This window comes from Lichenostomus cassidix, chromosome Z (genome assembly GCF_008360975.1).
Source record: "Lichenostomus cassidix isolate B80296 chromosome Z, HeHo_3.0, whole genome shotgun sequence".
NCBI classification, from domain to species: domain Eukaryota; kingdom Metazoa; phylum Chordata; class Aves; order Passeriformes; family Meliphagidae; genus Lichenostomus; species Lichenostomus cassidix.
The window spans coordinates 17,644,623-17,650,622 of NC_139511.1; positions in this window are offsets into that span (position 1 = coordinate 17,644,623).

Genomic DNA, 6,000 nt, shown 5'->3' on the forward strand with positions numbered 1-6,000 from the left:
AGAGTCTTATCATTAACCCGGGACACCTTGCTATCTTGGAATGTAGAAATTGACATGAAGTTGAGACAGTCTTGCTCCATAGCCCGACTCAGATGTTGCCTTGGAATTAATTCCACAAGCTCTATGAGGAACTGGAGACAGAAGGATTTGCCCTCCTCTGATCCACTGCCTAGTCTGCAGAGTGGGGAAAAAGAACCTTTCTTGCTCCAAATCCACATAAAAGGAGCTAATGTTTGCCATATGGAGAGGAAATACCCATTCAAATGCACCTGTTTCTTTTGCCGATCTTGTACCACCATCTGGGTGTCCACTGGGTGTCTGGGTGATTCAAACATTGTGAAGGGCTCTGAAGGATAGCCACAAAAAGTTTGAAAGCATGGAGTTGCAAATCTGTATGCAGAGCCGTGTAGGGTCTGCTGTTTCCAGCATAGTGTCCAACAGTGACCTAAGTGAGTAAGTCTGGGGATGCGAGGGCTCTGGGTCTTTCAGAATTTCATTCTTTCCACTTTATTTTCCATCACTGGCCTTTGTTTCATATCTGCTAAAGGTTTTTCTGTGGACTCTTGTCTGGGGAATCTTCCCTAAGACTTGTGAACTTGTGTTTTGGTGACAGGCCACTTGCTTGCTATTGAGTGCTGAACTCTGTAGAATGATGTTCTTTGAGCCCTTCCTACATAAATGTTCATTTCATGGTTGATGCATCTGAAGGATATATGGTTTAGTGATCCGCATGATCCCTGTTTTTACCTTGCCACATTCCTAGGAGATCAGTGGAAGTGGTTGGTTCTGTGTGCCGTGAAATGTGTAGATCTCCTGAGGAGGGATTAGGGGCCTCAAGAGGAGAAGGCACATCCAGGTGGCCCAAGTACCAGGCTAGCCCCACTCCCCTGAGGCTTTTTGTTATGACTTCAGAACTAGTTTTGGTCTGAGCTTATTGGGAATTTGGGCTGTATCAGTGTGCACCACAGGCATGACAAAGATGAAGGAGTTTATCATTGTCACTATTTGAAAAAGGGAGAAGTCCATCAGAGCTTTCCCTATCCAAACATCCAAAGGCAGTGAGAATGTCAAGTGACAGATTGTATTCACCACGCAGGGATCTCCTTACTACAATACAGTGTTTGGTTTGCCAGTAAATGGAAATGACAGGCAGAAATATTGTTTCTGCAGTCATTTCAGATGTTGAAATTCTCACATTACAGAAAGACACCCCAATTTTGGCACTTCCAAATACCTTCCAGTGCAGAAGTTGGTTCAACTTTCAACTCTTGGGGTTTTGGGGTATAAGTAAGGGGAAGTTTTTGTGATTGAGTATTCTTGTAGAAAATTACAGTAATATGCTGAAATGTTTTAGACATCCTGTCACGTGCTCTCTTCCAATGTATTGTAAATCATAACAGTCTATAACTGAAATTAAACTGCAATATTTAGACTGACAAATGCCACATACTTTGCCTAAAAGCATTATTTTCCAATGCTTTTTGAGGATCTTAATTGCATTTTGAAATTAATGCAATTTCTTTCCAAGGTGAGACTTGCAAGCAGGTGAAAATTCCATTTGCTGCACAATCCCACTTAATGAGGTATAACTCACTAGGGGCTTGGCCTAGGGATTTGTGCAAGTCATGAAATACAGACTCATTTTCCGCTCTGTGAATTTTTGGATTCTGGTGGCGTTTGTTCCAGAGAAGAGCAAGTATAGTGTGGTAATAAATGAGGTCTTTAATGTCTTAGGCATCTTTGAGAGTATAAGGGACATACAGATTTGTGGGCAGTTAAGTTAGTAGTTCAGGACAATCACTGACACAGAAATGCAGTTACTGTTGGTTTGTATCGGTGGATTAAAGGCTGGTTTCACGTGAGGCAGAGTATTTCACAGGTGACAGCACCTTCTGGTTGTTCCCATCCTCTGTTCTTCACATTCCCTCCCTGTAGCAGCCACCTGTTCTTCCAACTTTGACCCACCCTTTGACACCTTTCTTCTAAGTTCCCCCAGGACAATTTTCACTTAATGCCTCATTACACGTGTGCCAGTGTGCATTAGGAAGAGTTGATTCTGGTGTAATTTCCAGCTGCTGTTGCAGATTGCGCTGTGAATCTGTAGTGGGAGTAGCATCCAGCAAAGGTGTGGCAGGACAGACACCCCCCCCCCCGCCCTTCTCTCTCTCCCTGATTGCTAGCCGAGATCGATGGCTCAGATTAAGTCAATGGCTTAATCCTGACTATCAGTGCTGGCGTCTGGAACTCAGAGCGAGACACTGAGAGAATGTGAATAATTTTCAGGTGACCGCAAAATACACACTCTTTTCCCTATAAAACACCACGCAAAACTCAGTAAAATCAGAAGCTTTCTACATGAATATCGGAGCGTGAAGAAATGCCTTCTCCCCAGGTCTGGACGCAGCCCTGCGGTTACTTCCCTGGGATTGAGTGAGGAAATCTTAATGTATTCCAGCTCTAAATATGGATTTGGTAAGATCATTTGAGTTTCCTGAATTGTATTATTCCAGCTAACTGACAGGTACCTTTCTTAACTTGCATTTCAGCTAGCTCAAGCAAGCATCTCTTAACCTGCATTATAGTTCAAGCAAGCATTTCTTGCATTTTAAATTATTTTTATAGTTCAAGCAAGGTTTTACCCCATAATTGCATTTTTAGCTACCATAGTGTTGCAATTATGTATTCATTGTGTGTCTATGTGTGTCAATCTGTTCTATGTATGTTTGTTATGTTCTGTGTCAAATAAATGGTATTTTTAGACAAATCGGCCAGATATCAAAGAATCTTGCGAACGGGACTAAGTCTTGGGGAACTAGCTGTCTTAAAGCCTGTCAAACTGCAAAAGCACATAAATCTCCTCTCTCCCATGGAAGACAAAAGGCCACCAGCAACCGAGGTGAAGGAGCACCTCTTGTCCACAGGGAGCAAGCTGGGCCTCAAGCCTTCCAAACCCAGCACATGGGCTCCTTCTTCCATTTTGTCCCCTCTGTCCTCTCCCTTCTTTCCTTCCTTTTATTACTCCCTAACTCTTCCTCCTTCTTTTCCCTCTCTCCTTTCTACCTCTCTTACCCCTCTTTCTCTCCCTGTTGAGGTACTTGCTTGACATCCAGTGGTATTGTGTTCTCCAAACACCAGAGCAAAAGACAGTCCTGTGCCAAAAAAGCTTCTATCAGTACATAAACCTTCCCAACCCTTTTTTCATCATGTTTGATTTCTTCCAGGAGGAAAATGTTTCTCTTCAGTTCTTCATACCCTGCATATCAAATATATTAATATACTTTATTTTTGGTAACTTATAAAGAATATTCATTTACAGTAAGGTCTGAACAATCTGCTGTCCTCGGTGACAGGAAAATCCCTGTACATAAATTTAGGAAAGAAAGCCCAAGATATGCATAGAAACCATCCCTAACAAAAAGGGTTTGTTTAAGCCAGGAACACTCCATCAACCCGAGGCCTCTCAGATATGCAACTGGTAACTGACTGTGCCCTGTCACATATGTCTGCAGGAGGTCACTGCATCCTTCTTGCGGGAACACTCCAAAAAAATATGTTCATCTATGGACTCTGCACCTGAACAATGTAAACTATTGAAGCGATGGCATCCTGCTTTATTGCCTCTCGTGTGCTGCACTCTCATGAGCTGGACAGTGTCTCACAGGGAGACTGAGATGACAAAAAGTAGGAAGTTCTGTTCAATGGCCTCAATTGATAACCAAACACACAATGATCAGTAGTAAAATGAATGAACGTGGTGTTCCTGTCTAGATTAGTTGCTGCACTCTGGTAAAACCACAGTACAGATGACTCAGCTGAGGACTTTCTATCCTGAAAACAGGAGGCTGGCAACAAAATTACAGCATAACCCATGTCACTCCCTTTCCTGTTAGTTCACCAGCACAACAGCCTGTCATAAGAAACATAAAACGTGGACACATGCGGCAGTTCACTTGCTTGAAACTGTGTTGCACACAATTGATGCTGACTAAGTCATTTGCATGTGTATGTTGGCTCTTGTCAGCAGGTGGGGAAGAAGGTATGAGTGAGTCAAATAAATCTGCTTAGAACTGTTGCAAAGTAAAACCACCTTTTGTTTATATAACATCTTGCCCTGTGGAGTGTACATGGACTTTTAAACACAAATAATGAACCTTTTGAGAGCTGCTACTGTCAGGTAACCAGAGCTTTTACTAAACTAAGCTGAGTCACCACTTCCCCTCATGCCTCACAGCACCTTAACTATCGAAAAAAATAGCACCCTCAGTATACACATAGCATAACCTTGTTTTTCTGGAACTTGATTCTGCTAGTCAAGGGGAAGAATGTGAAAGACTTTGCATCCATTTGATTTAGGGACTGTATTAAACTCTTGGTTTCATCTCACCCCTGAAGGAGGTGGTTGTGGTATTGCTGCTGCACTTGTGCTCTCTGGTACCCTGGCAGTCTGGGAATGGTTTAAATTATTGGTGGTCCAGAGCTCATTTCTACTTCCTCCTTGATAAATGCCTTCATCATCATCATCATGCGTGTCACTTGATCCACTAACTCCTCTTTCACTTTGTCGAATTTTTTTTGTAGGATTATTATTTTTTTGTAAGATTTTTTTTTTGGTAGGGTTATTTTTTTTTTGTAGGATTATTAGCTTTAAGTGGAAAAGCGCTTCAGACCACAACTTAAATTACTTTAAAATCCTGGGTACTGTGCACCTAAAAAAGCCCCAGACAACTACTTGACCATAAGAGTAAAGCATCACTGAAAGAGAACTTACCCATACTTCTAGAGAAAAGGTTTTCTTGATCCAACTACTGTGTAAACAGTCTTGAAAGGTTTTGAATATATAGCAAGTGACTTAGCAAGAAGAGTAACTTTGGAAGATGTCCACACAAAATAACACTGCCTACCATATCTGTTCTTTAAACCCAAGCAACACACTATCAAGTTCCTCAAATCACACATTTAGTTACTACTTATTAGAATTTCATATCTTGTAATTGAACAGCACTAATTGGAGGCACCTTTCCAGCTCCCCCGATAACTTTGTTATCTACAGAATTAATGTGGAAGGATGCAGCAGGTCCCAAGTAATTCCTGGCACGTACAGTTAAGTACTTTGAATTCTACTCCCAACATGAAGAGATTTATGAATATTACTGCCTGCATTACTGATGTGCTGAGCAAAGAGCCAGTAACCACACTACCTTGCTAACCATGGCTGATTACAAACAGCAGTGAACCTGTACACTTCGTGATGTTCAGCAACAGAAGCAACGATCAAGTGTCATGGGGCAGATTAACTGTAATGTGTTAAAACACAAGCTGACTACTCATATTATGCTTCAAAGCTTTTTTGACGAATAATGTTCCCCAATCCCATATGCAAACAAAACAGTATGACCACATTCATATATTAATTTTTTATTTTCCCATACAATATTCACAGGGTCTGCTTTTTGTCTTATTCAAACTAAATTTCCCCCCCCCCCCCCCACACCCTCAAACTAAAGAACCGACATTTCAGGACACAAAAAGAAGTCTTGTAAACATGAAATATCCAAAGCATAGCTGAAAACCAGAGCCTTTAGCAATTAAAAACACAGTTATATCCCCTTTAACGCAGAGTGTTTTCTTATGTATCACACCATTAACCAAACTGTTCATATATTAAAAAGGTGCAGCTTTAACCAAAGGTCACAATGCACTTCTTCATCCACTGCGTGTTAGCATGTGTTTTATTATATCCTATTCAGTCAGTTATTTTAAAAACTATATACAGCTACGTTTAAACGTGTATTTGTGCCATGTTTTTAACAACACAAAAATAAAGGCATTTTTAAGCTGCTGCTGCCTATTATGCAGCAGGATGCCATGGCATTGGTTCAGACACCTAACTTCAATGGAAAAGTCAAGTCCACTAAACTGCTGCAGTGGGAGTAATATTGAATTGAACAGTCCCACTTCACACATTCAAACATTATGAAAGAACATGGAGACGTGTATGCA